General features: G+C 49.9%; 1 protein-coding gene across 4 annotated transcripts in view; it reads left to right on the top strand.

The window, feature by feature from the left end:
• The first annotated feature begins 14230 nt into the window (after positions 1-14230).
• Positions 14231-16050, top strand: part of DDX60 (DExD/H-box helicase 60) — a 140549-nt gene continuing 138729 nt past the window's right edge. For all 4 annotated transcript variants that reach the window (XM_072773853.1, XM_072773851.1, XM_072773852.1 and 1 more), the window contains exon 1: positions 14231-14386. The gene's annotated coding sequence lies outside the window, so the exon portion shown is untranslated. The remainder of the gene's footprint in view (positions 14387-16050) is intronic.

Raw genomic sequence — 16050 nt, 5'->3', positions numbered from 1 at the left:
TAGCATCCTTAATAAGATGTGATAGCAAACACGTATAAGTCACTTAGGATGTGCCAGGTGCTCTTCTGTGTAGTTTACACACGTAAATTTATTAATTCTCATAAAATTCCCTGACATAGGTACATTATTTCCCTCAATTTTACAGATGAGAAAACTAAGGAACAGAGGTTAAAGGCTTACTTACCCCAGGTCACAGAGCAAAGTGGTGGAGCTGGGGTGTGGACCCAGGCAATCTAGTTCTAGAACTCAATGATTTAATCACTACTTTACACTGTCTCTCCATAAAACATCCAGGAACCATGTTGAGACTATGAAAAAAATCTGATGGTGCTGTGTAGATGCTTGACCCCGAGGCTGGACCAATGAGTAGCGTGTCCAGCCACCCTTTCTTATTCCAGCTTCATCCTGGGGAAAACCAATACAGCTCAGTGACTAATAGCCAGAGCGGAGGGAAAAAAAAAAAGTGGGGATTAGGAATTGGAGCTGGGCAGTGAAACGCCGGGACCCCTGCACCCCGATGTTCACAGCAGCAATGTCCACAATAGCCAACCTGTGGAAGGAGCCTCGGGGGTCCATCGACAGATGATGGACAGAGAAGCTGTGGTCTGTGTCTACAGTGGGACATTCCTCAGCCATTAGAAATGACAAATACCCACCATTTGCTTCGATGTGGATGGGACTGGAGGGTATGATGCTGAGTGAAGTAAGTCAACCGGAGAAGGACAAACATTATATGGTCTCATTCATTTGGGGAATATAAAAAATAGTGAAAGGGAATAAAGGGGAAAGGAGAAAAAATGAGTGGGAAATCTTCGAAAGGGAGACAAACCATGAGAGACCCCTAACTCTGGGAAATGAACTAGGGGTGGTGGAAGGGGAGGTGGGCAGGGGGTGGGGGTGACTGGGTCACGGGCACTGGGGAGGGCACTTGATGGGATGAGCACTGGGTGTTATGCTATAAGTTGGCCAATTGAACACCAATAAAATATAAATTTAAAAAAAAGGAATTGGAGCTGGGGTTATGGGAGAAGAGCTTTGAGAAATAAGGTGAATCAAGGGGAAGAGGGTGACCCCACAAGACCGAGGCTCCTGGACTGGGTGGAAGAGTCCTGGAGGGAGGACCACACGGTGTCCAGCAGAGGAGCACCACCCACACCCAGGATGGGAGCAAAGGAGACGGCCACTCAGGGTTCCGTGTCCTCAGGGGGCTCCTACACATGGATGGCCGCTGCCCAGCCTGGGCCAAAGGCTTACACCGGAGGGGCGCTGGTCTCCCTGAGCTCTTCAGGGAGACTAAGCAGTTCTCCGGATGTTGCCATGTGTTGAGCTAGAAAACGGCTCAACAGACCAGGGGCGCTGGTCTCCCTGAGCTCTTCAGGAGACGAAGAGAAGTTCTCCGGATGTTGCCATGTGTTGAGCTAGAAAACGGCTCTTCCCCCCCGCCCCAGTCCGCTCTCCCCTTTTCTGTTTACACACTGACATGCAAATGCATTGTTTCCTCCAAATGAGGTGTAGATGTGAATTCACTTGATGGCCTTAACAAAATTAGTCTAAAATAAGGTACCGGTTCTCTATATATGGTCACCAGTGGAAGGCCCTGGACTTCTCCAGTGATGTACAGCCGTATTCTCCACGATGATGGCGCATTCGAAGGAGCGCTCCTGCTCTGAACACAATCAAGGGAAATTGGAGAGAGATGGGGGAGAGCAGAGCTCAGCAGTGCAGATCACCACGGTCCCGGGGCAGGGTTGTGACCTCCACCCCAGGATCGTTCTCAGCTTGAAAAACAGCTCTTGGCGTTCTACCGACTAGAGGCAGTGGGCGACCCCCGGAGTCATGACCCCGGGGCACTTGGGAAACCAGGCCCAGGCAGGCCCAGAAGGTGTGGGCAACTCAAATGAACAGGAAACTTGGACTCCTGTCGGTACTGTCCCTTCACCCGCATGTGCAGCTTCATAAGGAGCTCTCTGTGAGCAAACGTTGGAGCAAGGAGGAGGTACTGAGGTCTGCTCCACGGGTGAGGTCTGCTTACGTTGGCGCTAGCTGGAACTGCACCACCGCACGGTACAGCACGACTCGGGGATACCCTGAGAAACACTGGAGAAGGGAAATTCTCCTAGTGGGTGGATTTCCAAGCAGTATACTTGGTTGGGAAGTTGGCCTGCGATATGCATATAAACAGTCACTTGAATATTAGCAAATAGTTTGGGTAATTGTTCAGGGCCTGGAAGGCAAGAGGTCTGAGGGCCAGTTACAGTGAGGCCTGTGGAAAGGTCTATGGATGGACCCCTGGAAGTAGACCCAAAATGTAGATGCTTCCGTCTTAGATAAATGTTCACCAGAAATCATCCACCTCAGAGAAAGAGCTCAAAGACCAAATGGATAAGATGATGCCACCTACGGATGTCAGCCAACCTCTGTTCCCCCAGCCAGCCCCCGGGAACACTTCAATAGGCCATGAACTGAGTGGCCTTGTGGCAGTAGTAGAAGCTCCACGTGGGCCCAGCATCATAGACCCCCTCCCACCAAAGCTAATCTAGCTATCACCACGGCTGAGTGCCTAACCCACCAGATGCACAGGGCAATGATGAGCCCTCAGTGTGTAGCCATTCATGACTAAACACCATCCACCTCAAAGAGACAGCAGTTCATCTTTATCAGAATTAATATCCAGTCCAGGTCGCTTTCTCTGGCTGCATGGTCTCCGCCAGCTCCAGCATCTGGGGGTCTATAGGATGCCTAACCCACCAGTGTGATGTTTCACACTGCACCATTTCAAACAGAGGAGTCCGTTTTAAGACAAATGAGGTGTGACAATGGGCCCGTGACCACAGGACTCACTAGTCCTACTCCACACCCCATTACCAGGAGAAGAGGACCTGAGAGGGTAACAGTGGACCCTAATGAAGACTCAGCTAGAGAGCCTGCTTGGGTTACACTCATACTTTTCCAGGATTCGGTAAACACACAGAATCAAAGGCCAATATATGATGCTGGGTCTCCGTAGTGAGACTCCCTGGATCTAAGAGCCACGGTGTAGAGGCAGAAGTAGTGATTCTAACCCCTACTTCCCTGAGCACAATTCATATTTCCTGTCCTGAAAATGTAAGCTATGCCAAGTCAGAGTTCCTAGTGTGTGTGTGTGTGTGTGTGTGTGTGTGTGTGTGTCCAGGGAGTCAGGGAAGGTGGAGGACACTTCCACCCACTGACCCCGTGAGGATCCCACTGAATTGGAAAGCCGTGCTTGTTACCACCTGGCTGTGTGGGGCTCCTTAGGCCCATGAACCAGCAGGCAAAAAAAAAATCCCTTCCTGCTGAGGAATCAACTCTGATAATCATGAGGAGTTTAGGTTGCTACTCTACAATAAGACAGAAAAGATTATTTATGGAGTCCAGGAGATTCAGTAGGCCATCTCTTAACACTGATGTTGCACGGTTATTACTGTTTGTGGGCAGTTACAGTGAACACTACAGACCACGAAGACAAAAGCCACCATGCGGTCAGGCCGCTTAGGGACGAAGGTGTGGAACTCCTACCTGACTAGCAAGCAAGACAGGCCAACGTGTTTGCCTGGGGTAAAGGAAGTCTAAAGCGGGTGGTTAAAGAAGCTGATGGCGAGTGTCAGCCAGGCTTTGGCATTGGCTGTCGCAGCCGGGACTGCAGCTTAGTTCACTGGCCCACGTGAAGGGCTTTTAGCGGATTGGAAGTAATGCGGAGTCTGTGGTGAACTGATTTCTTCTGCACTCTCAGGAACAAAACGAGGGCACCCGGGTCTTAGAAAACTGAAGGCCCACTCGCAGCGCCTGCAGCCAGAGCTCAGGGACGGTCGGACCAGGGCATCCCCGGAGCTGCTCGGCTCTGTCTGCCTCCTGGGCCCGGGCCCGCTGCTTCACTCCGGCAGTGTGAGGGGTCTTGCCTGCTCTCCTACCCGCCCTGCCCCAGGAGAAGGCCAGACTCACAGCAGCTCGGGTACTGGGCCTGGGACGGCCGGTGCCCCGGGAGCTCCAGTGGCTTCTCCAGCGGCCCACTCCTGAACCCAGGAGACAAACCCAAAACTGCAAGGGAGTTGACGTCCCCGGAAACAAACGTCTCGGGTCAAGAGGCAAAACACAGGAAAGAGCTCTCAGAAAAAGTCTTCTCTCTCTTCCTCTCTCTGTGGTGCGTGGTCCCTTATGGCGTGGCCAGAAGCAGACCGCGTGAGCGAGCACCGGAACCTGACTTCTCATGGAGCCACAGCCGTTCTGCCTCCTGGCAGCCTCATGCCCACTTCGCCTTTGCATATCCTCCAATAAAGGGTTATTAGCACAGGAGTTTTGCCTAAGGTTCTGCGTACAAGGGAATACAGGCTGAAAAAGATGGTACGTATCAGTCTCCTTTAGGGGATGTTTCAAATGCCGAGTGTGCCACCGTAGGTACCACTTAGACTGCGAGCCTCGAGTATGTGAGGATGAGAACAGAACGCCACTGCATTAAAGTCTGAAATACTTGACCTAAGTTTGATCCTCTGCTGTTTATGGTGTGGTCTTGAGCAATTCGCTGAATGTCTCTGAGCCCCATTTCCCCCTCGGGATCAACAGAAGGTCAGTACGCTGCACACGGGCTATCAGGGAAGACTGCTTGCGGTGTCTGTAAGACTTCAGGCAGTTGGCCCCTAAATCTCCTAAATCTCGGTTTTCTCATGCATAAAATGAAGACAGGAATGCTCCCTTTCTCACTGATGTGTTTTAAGGATTGAATGAGACCATCATTCATGCAAAGCGCTGGCAAAGTCTTTTGTCTACTATCACTGCCTCTGATAAAGGGTACAAACTCCCTCCCTGCCTTCTGAAAATTATCCGCCTTCTCCAGGTAATTGGGTTAGTTGTGTGCACCTGAGCTGCGGCAAAGCATGGTGCAATTATAAAATATTTTCTTTTTTTTGTTCTGGGAAAAAAAGTATTGTGTTATAATTTTTTCCAGTTTTATCGAGAAATAATTGACATGCATCACTGTAGGTCTACAGCAAGGTGGTTTGGTTTGCATGTATTGTGGAATGATTACAATAGATTCAGCAAAGATCTATCTTCTCATATAGATACAATAAAAAGAAAGAAATGAATAAAAGGAAAAGATTCCACTTGAGTGATGAGAACTCTTAGGGTTTGCTCTGACAACTTCACGGTGTTTCATGTAGCGCCATGCTGCGGGTTACCTCCCTAGTACTTCTTTATCTTATAACTGAACCTTGGTACTTCCAATTCCTCTTCCCTCCAACCCCTGCCTCCAGTGTGCACAAGTCTGATCTCTTTTTCTATAATTTTGGTTCTGTGGGGTCTTTTATTTATTTATTTATTTATTTATTTATTTATTTATTTATTGTGTGTGTGTGTGTGTGGGGGGGGTCTTTATAGAGATCCCGTATGTCAGTGAGGTCATACAGTGTCTTTCACTGTCTGACTTATTTCACATTCCGTTCATGTTGTTGAAAACGTCAGGATTTCTTGTTCGTGGGTGGATAGTATTCCATATATATGTACACACGCACGCACGCACACACCACATTTTCTTGATACATTCATCCACCGATGGACACCAGTTGTTTCCATGTCTTGATTATTATAAATGATATTGCTTTGAACATGGGGATGCCGATATCTTTTCACAGCCGTGTTTTCATTACCTTGGATATATTCCCAGAAGCAGAATTGCTGAATCATTTAATAGTTCTATTTTTAATTTTTTTGAGGATCCTCCGTTCTATTTTCCACAAGGGGTGTGCCAGTTTACATCCCTACCAACGGAGCAAAGGTGTACTCTTCTCTCCACACTCTCACCGGCATTCGTTATCTCTTATCTTGTTTTCTGAGTCATTCTAACAGATGTGAGGAGATACGTCATAGTCAGTTTGCATTTCCGTGAGTAATGTTGAGTATCTTAGTCTGTACCTGTTGACCTTTCACATATCTTCTCCGGAGAAACATATGGTCAGGTCTTTTGCCCATTTTTATTTGTATTTTTTGTTGTTGTTTGTTTTGTTTCATTTTTTTTGTTTTTGAAAAGTATGAATCCTTCACATGTTTTCCATGTTAACCCTTGTGTTATAATTCGTGTCCGCCATTCTTCCCTTTCCTACTGATAGAAGCCTGGGCCCTTTTACATGGTCTTAGCTCAGGGGATTGACTCCATGCCGGCACAAACTTCAGCTCATATCTTCCCTGTCCCCCCAACAAAACCGATCATTTCCGGCTTCTTCTCCAATCTCCACTCCTCGTTTTCTCTAGCCCTGGCTACCCCCACAGAAGACAGATACAGCAAATAAGAACATTGATAATGATTCACATCTTCATTCAAGTCTTCATTTGAAATAAATACTCCAGAGGCCCAAATCCGAGGAGAGTGGAAAGACAGATGCTTATCAAGTGACCTTGATTCATTTGACGTAGGATTTAAAGCAGCCCCCTGTGCAAAATAATTTACAATATGAAGAAATGAGCTTGGCAAAAATGCCATGTCAGAATGCATTATGAAAGATTTTGTAGATCTGTGTATACGATCTGAGTCCGTCAGGCTGGCCGAGGGTTATATTATCCTAGTAATCTGAGAAGCAAGCATCCATCTATCCCTTCAACAAGTCTTTATGCGAGATGGGAAGAGGGAGGTGCCAGATTTTACAGCAGATGCGGGTTCTTGAGCACCACTGCTAGAGTAGCTGCTCTTCCGTGACTCGCAGTCCTGTGACATTACCCGTGGCCTCAGGGTGGCTAACAACATGTTTCAATACCATGAAACACTGTTATTCGTATAATTAGTGGCCTCTTGCAGACATCCAGCTAATACTGATTTCCCCCGTTTGCCTGGATAAAAGGCTGCCTGTTACCAAGAGGCTTCGCAGCAATCCCTCCAGTTAACGGACACGCTCGGGCACTTGTCTGGAAGACAACGGCAGATGTTGCTGTGTCGTTGCCATTGTTTACCACAAACTGCAAGGTGCCTTGGTTACTTCGTCCTTGTCACGGTGATCACTGTCATCATTATCGTCACCATTGTTATCAATATTTTTTGAATACCCACTGAAATGTACTTTTTTCTACTAAGTGCTCTAATGTGTCCTACAGCACGGCTTGACAAAGAGGCTAATCATGAAATAGCACAACAGAGTCTTAACTACTCTTCCAGTATTTAAAAAAAAATCATAAAAAAATAAAAAAAAATAAAAAACAAAAAAATAAAAAAATCATTATTATTCACTTTGGAACTAAAAGTATGGAAGTATAAGCTCAGTGAATGGTCTTTTTGTTTGCTCATCTATACTATTGGCGTCTGGCACATAGAGGCTCTCCGAATATTTGCTAACTAAAGGAAGGTATGAATGAATTTAGTGAATTTAGCACGAGAAATCTTTAGTGAAAATATCCAGTGAGATCTGAGACTCTCTAAGAACAGAAGAGAGATTAAAAAGTGGTTGGTGCCCCTTGAGGTGTGGGTGTTAAGGGACATAGTGTCCTTCTCCATACAACATCGTCCCTAGGGAAAATCAGGCCCTATTTTTTTCCTTTCAGAGGGGAAAAAAAAAAAATCACAGAAGGGCAGACTCTCAGAGGCTCTCCCAGACATCATGTGATCTCACATTGCGCTATTTAAACTTTTTTTGTTAGGACACCGCTGATACTCACATAGGCACAAATATTCTCACGGATGTACCCGAGCTTGAATATAACCCCTAACATTTCCTCTTCAGGAAATGAGGGAATGTAAATAAGAGATGGGTATGACGGTAGAGAGAGCCTTGAATTTGCTCTCGTTACTCTAGAACAACGACAACAACAACGAAATCTTTCAAAAATCTTGGCGCCTGAACTCTTACTGGTGATGAGTCACCTGGAAGCGCATCACAACGGATTCTAACACGGCTGCGTCTCCCAGCACAGCGGCCAAGAGACCTGGGCTCCGGGTCCTCATCATACCCTGGTTAGCTCCGTCTAAAGCAAGTAATTTCCCTCCGTTGAATTTCCGTTTCTTTACTGTAACACGAGAGGGTTGAACAAGGGTCACCCTTGGGTTGAACAAGGGTCCAATCTCTCCATCCGAGGTCGGGGGGAGAGCCCTCCTCGGATTCTGAGCTTAGGGGCTCAGTGTGGCAATCCTGGGACGAGCCATATAGGAGGACTTAGAGCTTTGCCAGTAGTTCGTATATCTCTGAACATAATTTATCCCCCCATCGTTTCTTCCAGCGACTTCTACATTAACAGGAAAGAAAAAAAAAGAAAAAAACGGAAACTTTTCTCAAGCACAGAAGACTTTGCAGCGTGCCTGGACTCCGTAAGCTGACGCTTTGGGACATTATCGTTTGCCTAATCTTTCTCCCCCTGGAGATGCACCTCCTTCCGTCCCGTAACTGCCTTGCTCAGTGGTTCAAGTGCCAGTTACCGCACCCCAGAAAAGACACGTCCCATATCCCCCTTGCACACGCAGGATTCTCAATTCTCACAGCAGTGTTGTGAAAGGGACAGGATAGGTGTAGCTCTGCCGCTCATTATAAGTGTCAAAAACCAAAATTGATTCGGTTTCTTAACTAGATTAAAGTCATACACACAGGAGGTACTATAACACAAACCCTAGGGTTGTTTTTTTTTTTTTTTTTTTCCCATTTCAGATCTGGTCTTCTTTTATTTCCCCACAAGCTTATGTACCCCATGACTGGTCATTATATCCTTATCCTATACATAGAGAAATAGAGAACTTACCCAAAATTCTGAGAATAAGGTTAATACAACCAACCAACATAAAAGAATAGAGCAAACATTAGCGGAAGTCACTACAAAGACGCAGAATGTTTGGCAGGTGCAAGGCAGGAAGAGCAACATGGACTGTAGCTTAATAATACCGATTTAAGGGACAGAAATATCAGGAAAGAGGAATTTTAAGATAAAACTACTTTAAAGAGTCCAAGAAAAAGAAAATACGATCATGCTTATCCAACAATGTCTCTGTGAAGGACACGTATAACCAGGGAGACATAAGAATTGTAGTCAAGAGAAAGATAGTCTATGACAAGGGGCAAAGCTAGTTTATCAAAATTCACCATAATCTAAAAAAATATATATATATATTCCCCAAGATTATCCTTTTGACTCTGCTCAGTGTCTGTGTACTAATCCATGACATTGACTATTTAATCACACTTTTTAGTTCAACATAACATGTTTTGAGCTTTTCTTGTGTACCAGACATTGTACTAGGAATCGGCAATAAAAGGATGAGCAAGAAATAGTCCATATATTTACGGAGGCAGGTGAACGAGAGGAAGGGGTTGAGAAAGATCCCTGAGATCCTGGCTCGGGCATCTGGGTGGAGGCCATTAGCCGAAGGCTTATCAGAAGAGGGACAGGATGGGCGAGGAGGTGGGAAAGAAGAAGTTTGGTTTGCGGCCTCAGACAGGCTAAGAATGCTTTTGGCTGCAAGAAACAACCTCAAGCAGCAGAGTTTAAGCAATAGACGTTTGATCGCAACAATGTGAGGTCTGGAAAGCCAGTGCAGGAGTTCGAGGATACCATCAAGGAGGCAGGCGCGATTCTTCTATTTTCCCCCCATCATTCTTGGCATGTTGGCATTTTGTCCTTGTGCTTGTTACCTCATGTTACAAATTCCAGGGTATATGTCAGCTCTTTGATTAAAATATTCTTTGTCATCCCCTTTTAATCACTAGAAGGAGCCACCTAAACCTCCATAATAACAAAAAAAAATCCACCATTCTATGAAATGCATTAATCCAACAGGGAGGATAAGTACCAACAGTGTGTGTCCTATTTTCCACTCTCCATCCAGCTATTGCATAGGTGGTAAGAAAAATAAAAATACAGTCTTAATTGCTAGCTAGATGTAAATCACTTCCTAACTCCAAAAACATTAAGTAAACAGCCATTAAACAGGTAAAAAAAAAAAAAAATCTAAGAACTGATTTGTAAATGGCATTTTCTTTAGAAGCCATGGGTGGTCCGGGAAGCAGGGGCGGAATGTCGTCTGCAGATTATCTCTGCCCGCCCTTCACGTCTTACGAGCAGCCGTTCCTGGCTGGATATTGGAAGAGCATCGCATCCGGGCTTAGCTGACGGCCTAGCGTCCCGACTTCCCCAGAGCAAGGGTAGTACCTAGACGTTCACCTGTGCGCACCAAATGTGCGAGAGTAGGGCTTTTCCTGGAGAACGAGGTTCGCCCAGCGTCCCCTGCAAATTCAGGAATGAGATTCGAGTATTTGTCATTGGCGATGCGTTAGCATTCAGCCGCCTGGGCCAGCTACCCTATTGATGTCGCCTGAATGTTCGTCGGAGCATGTGAACAAGTCGAGAAACCTGTCTCCTTTCTTTCCGGAAAGTCGTTATTCTCTTGTTCAAAGTTAAGGATTTCCAGAGCAGAATGTCTGCCTGGGATGGGGGGGCAAGAAGCACTCAGATGCAATAATACACTGTCCATAGCCCGGAGTGTTCAGCCCCCAAGGAGGACGCCGTCCTCTAGAGACAGACCCGGCGACGGGGTTTTCACAAAGCTCCGATTGCCTCCCGCTCGCCCTTTGGCCCCTGCTCACTCAGAGGGCGTGCAGACACACTCGTGCCCACGGATGGAGCCAAGCATGGGCTCTCTGGCCTACCCCACTTGCACAAGGTCCCCCTTATCTCCTTTTCTTAGTCCCTTGCCAGATGCCATTGTATTGGAGGAGGTGACCCTCTCCCAGACAACTGGGCTTCCTGGAGAACAAAACTGAGTGAAAGCAATTGGGAATTTGTAGGGTATTTATTTATTTATTTATTATTATTATTATTTTTTGTAGGTTTTATAGATGGAATACCCTACTGTATGTAATGGTGCCCAGTGGAACGTTGCTGCTTTCCCATCTCTCTCTCTCTCTCTCTCTCTCTCTCTCTTTTTAAAGATTTTATTTATTTATGAGAGACACACAGAGAGAGAGAGAGAGGCAGAGACACAGGCAGGGAGAGAAGCAGGCTCCATGTAGGGAACCCGATGTGGGACTTGATCCCAGGACCCCGGGGTCACGCCCGGAGGCAAAGGCTCAACCGCTGAGCCACCCCAGACGTCCCTCCATCTATACATTTTTACATATCCTTGGAGGGTAGCCTAAGAGTCTCTCCCATTGATAGAGAATTCGGGAAATCTCTTATTTCACAGATACCCAAAATATACATTAATGTAACGGGTATCTCTGCATGTACTAAACCCACAATGCAGTACCTCAAAGGGACATTCATTACCTATTTGGAGTTCCAGACAGGACTGACAGTGACCGAAGGCCTCATTTCACATGGGGGATTTATCTCTTGCTTTTAGGGAAGAAGGGTGTGGGGGAAGTCAGAGGGATCTTCTTGCTTCTACGGTGCTCTCAAGTCTTTCAGCTAACATATTCGATATGTCAAGGCCCCATGTCTTTGGGCATCACGTCCTGAACCCCATCACTATCTTGACTCCCAGGACTCCATGAGCTCCTCGCGGGGGCATCAGGGCCATATCTGGTGAGAGGGGTTCCCTACCTGGCTAGTTCCTCTATCAGTCAGAACAGCTGCATTTACCTAATAGCTTCACTTCCTTGCCAGCCAGAAATATTATTTTATTTTATTTATTTGCTCTTTTTTAAAAATATTTATTTATTTAAGAGAGAGAGAGAGAGACCATGGAGAGTGGGCAAAGGGAGAGAGAGTCTCAAGCAGACTCTGTGCTCAGCACGGAACCTGATGTGGGGCTTGATCTCAAGATCCTGACGTCATGAGCCAAAATCAAGAGTCAGATGCTTAACCAACTGGGCCACCCAGGAGCCCCGGCCAGTAAAATTATTTAATTCAGTTGGGAAGGAAATAGACTATTCCAGTTTTGCAGATGAGAAATGGCGGCGCTTGCTCTAGCCTTTGGAAAATGGGAGAGGGAAGACGTAGATCCCGTGTCAGCAGACTTCCAGTCCACTGGGACTCGAGTAGGTGAAGACGCAGCGATGGGTGCCGGGCCTCTCACTCGATCAGCTGTTAGGTAAAAAATTCCATCCATTCTGATAGAGAAGGTAGGGAGAGAGAGAGAGATTTGAAGAATACTGTAAACTAGGAGAAAAGAGGCTCTTTGCAAGAGAGTGATTGCTGAAAAAACGCTTTCAAGTATCTCAAAGAAAGAGAGAGAAGTAAATGGATCGTTGATTAAACAAGCATGGTTTTTGCTTGTGTTTCTCAGCGATCGGGTCGTCATTGGGGATCTTTGACAGAGCAGCTTGGGGCGCGTCTGGACTAAAGCGGCCTAAGGGCTTGGAAGAGGGTGAAGAAGTATAGACCACTGAGGTGTAGACCACAGAGGGGACCGTGCCACAGAGAGCAGGTACGAAATAGAGCAGGAGATCACTGTTGGGAGTATTTTAAAGTAGACATGGGTGTCTTAGGAGGGTGGGCAGTACATTTAGTCGACTGAGTGAAGTTGTGGGTACGTCAGTCTGAAGAACAAATGGTGTGGGATGGTCGAGGGAACCACATCCAAATCACAAAGGGTTAGTAATGTTGGGTATGGAGACGGCCTGATGTCTTCTTCTTGGACTCTTTTTTTTTTAAATAATAAATTTATTTTTTATTGGTGTTCAATTTGCCAACATGCAGAATAACACCCAGTGCTCATCCCCTCAAGTGCCCCCCTCAGTGCCCGTCACCCCATCACCCCCACCCCCCACCCACCTCCCCTTCCACCACCCCTAGTTCGTTTCCCAGAGTTGGAGTCTCTCATGGTCTGTCTCCCTCTCTGATATTTCCTACCCATTTCTTCTCCCTTCCTCTCTATTCCCTTTCACTATTTTTTATATTCCCCAAATGAATGAGACCATATAATGTTTGTCCTTCTCCGACTGACATATTTCACTCAGCATCATACCCTCCAGGTCCATGCGCGTTGAAGCAAATGGCGGGTATTTGTCATTTCGGTGTCCATCGAAAGATGAATGGATAAAGAAAATGTGGTTTGTGTACACAATTCCTCTCGGACTCTTCAGTAGCAGTGGCGTATGCAGTTATCCTAAGGTTGAGAAAGAATCGAAAAAGAGACGACCTTTAATCAGAAAGAACTTGAGGACACTGGGTGTTATACTACGTGTCGGCAAATACAATTCCAATAAAATGTCTAAAAAATTTAAAAAAAAAGAACCTGCGAATATAAAGCGCTGTAGGGTTGTAACCACCATCGTAAAACATTGTGAAAGGCCTGGGGGTAGAAATAAGGGGTATCGGCTGTGTTTGTGAACAGTTTCGTAGGGCGTAGGCTTGGCCGTTTTCCTCCGTAGCCAGAAACAAACGCATTTTTAAAAATTGTCCCAGATTATTCCGCTGCAAGCCCAGGTGTGGACGAAAATCAAGAAGTTCAAGCAGCTGCGCATGTGAGTTATGGGGAGTCGAAGGGTTTGCTTGTAGGGTCGTCCTGATAAGACAGAAAATCAGGGGTCCCAAGGGAAGGACCTGAAAAATAGACACGGGGCTCGTGTGACCATCAAGGTTCGGAGCGGAGTCCAGGGTGTGCAAGGGAGCCTGTGGCAGCGGGTCGCTGCCGGCGAAGGCAAACCAGAGGCTCCGAGTGTCGTCCGGGGAGGCGGGGTGGAGGGTCAGCCTGGCCGGCCGTGGCTCGCTCAGTGCTCAGCTGGCACAACGGACGTCCACGGAGGTAAAGGCCATCCTGAGGTTGGCGCTCGCTCGGGCCCGTGACCCAGAGGCCAAGGCGGGACCTTCGTCTCCTGGCGACAGGCCTTCGGCCTGACCCTGAACAATCTGTCGGGGACCTGCCCACCGGAGGCCGCCTAGGCCGGCCGGGCGCCCCGCTCCTGGGCTCACCGGCTGCATCGAGGCCTTCTTCGTCTCATCTATAAAATGACAAAAATAATAGCAGGTGGCCCGCGAGGCTGCTGGGAGCATGAGCAGGAGGATAAGTAGGAGGATGTCAGCGTCCCCGTCCCGCCAGCTCGCCGCGGCCTCCCGCAGCAACAGCCTCTCCCCCAGCTCCTGGCAGCCGTGCCCTGCTCCCCCCCCCAGCCCCTTACCCTCCTCGTCCTCCGCACTGTAAGGTGCTGCAGGAGAGGAGGACAACCTCAGCCCCCTGCCCCTTCCCCACCAGCCTCTCCTGCTACCTGTGCAGCCCCAGGGCCCCTCCCACGTGCACCACACCCCGAGCCCGGCCCTGCGTCTCTAAGGAGCCCCCCCCCCCCCACGTGATTTAGGGTCAGCCCCTCCTGAGCTGTCAGCAGCACTCGGAAACGAAACTCAGACGCCCGACAGGAGAAAGGAAACCAAAACTCCCTTCCCGGGCATAAAGGCGGGGCTGCCCCGGCTCCTCCGCCCTCGCTCCCTGCCGGCCACCCCACAGGGGCCCAGCAGCTCCGGGCGGCAGGTAAGACCCAGGCTCCGGGCCCAGGCCGGTGCCTCCCTGCGCCGTCTGGCTGCTCCCCAGGATGACGGGGGCACTCGGGGGAGACTCAGGGTGCAGGTGTCCCCAGGGCCCAGGACGACAGGGGGAGTCGGGGGAGACTCAGGGTGCAGGTGTCCCCTGCAGGGGCTCAGGACGACAGGGGGACTCACTCGAGGCTGCGGGCGCCCCTGGACGTGCTGGGCTCGCCTGCCCTGGGCTGGGGGCGCCCCCGTCACAGCGGGGGCCTGGTCCGATCCTGGAGCGAGGCCAGGTGAGGGGGGACAGGCAGGCCTGTGGCGACGCGTCTGCTTGGTGTTAGGGAAGCCCCAGGATCAGCAGGTCAGGGTCCTGCCGGGGGCGCAGTGCTGGGGACCTGGGCCCGAGGGCACCTGGATGTGACCCCCCGCCCCGGGGTCCCCCCTTGAGGCAGCTTCTCAGCCTCCAGCCCCGGAGCGTGGCTGCAAACCTGCAGAATCCGAATCCGCATGTGACTGGTCAGGGGGTGCTCCTCGTGCATTCGGGTGCTCGGGCGGTAGGTTTGCTCCTGGTGCAGCAGGGACGGGACTGTGCTCGTGCTCAAGGGACATGCGTGGCTTTTCCACTGCTGCGTAACCATCGCACACTTAGGGGATCCCGGGGGCTCAGGGGGGGAGCACCACCTGCGGCCCAGGCCGTGACCCCAGGTCCCCGGATCGAGTCCGCCTCGGGCTCCCTGCGTGGGGCCTGCTGCTCCCTCGGCCTGGGCCTCTGCCTCTCTCTCTCTGGGTCTCTCATGAATAAATGAATAAAATCTTAAAAAAAAAAACAATCACAAATTTAGTGGCATAAATCAATAAAAATGAATTAGTTTACAAGTTTCTGTAAGTGGGAAGTCGAGGCACTGTCTCCTTAGGCTGGAGCTTAAACAAGTGGCCTCACCCCAGGAACCTCAGGCCACACCCTGCCCACCCTCGGGGGGACATTCAGGGCTGGGGGCCTGGGGACTGGGGGCCTGGGAGACTGGGGGCCTGGGGGCCTGGGGGAATGGGGCCTGGGGCTGGAGGACTGGGGGTCTGGGGGCCTAGGGCTGGGGGGCCTGGGGGGCCTGGGGGGCTGGGGGGCTGGGAGCCTGGGGCCTGGGGACTGGGGTGATGAGGGCCTGGGGCTTGGGGGGCTGGGGCCTGGGGACTGGGGGGCTGGGGGGCTGGGAGCCTGGGGGGCTGGGGCCTGGGGACTGGGGGGCTGGGGGGCTGGGAGCCTGGGGGGCTGGGGACTGGGATGCTGGGGGGCTGGGGGGGCTGGAGCCTGGAGCCTGGGGGACTGGGAGCCTGGGGACTGGGGGGTTGGGGGGCTGGGGGCCTGGGGGCCTGGGAACCTGGGGGCCTGGGGTGCTGGGGGCCTGGGGTGCTGGGGCCTGGGACTGGGATGCTGGGGGCCTGGGGGCCTGGGGACTGAGGGGGTTGGGATGCTGGGGGCCTGGGGCCTGGGGACTGGGGGCCTGGGAGCCTGGGGGCCTGGGAACCTGGGGGCATGGGGGGATGGGGCCTGGGGACTGGGATGCTGGGGGCCTGGGGGCCTGGGGACTGGGGGGCTGGGAGGCTGGGAGCCTTTTTTTTTTTATAGTGATATATTTGATTTTATTAACACATAATCACACTCTTAAAACA

The sequence above is a fragment of the Canis lupus genome, chromosome 13, assembly GCF_048164855.1.
Source record: "Canis lupus baileyi chromosome 13, mCanLup2.hap1, whole genome shotgun sequence".
Lineage (NCBI taxonomy): Eukaryota > Metazoa > Chordata > Mammalia > Carnivora > Canidae > Canis > Canis lupus.
Note: the sequence above shows the minus strand (reverse complement) of the source record. Positions and strands in the feature narration are given on the sequence as shown.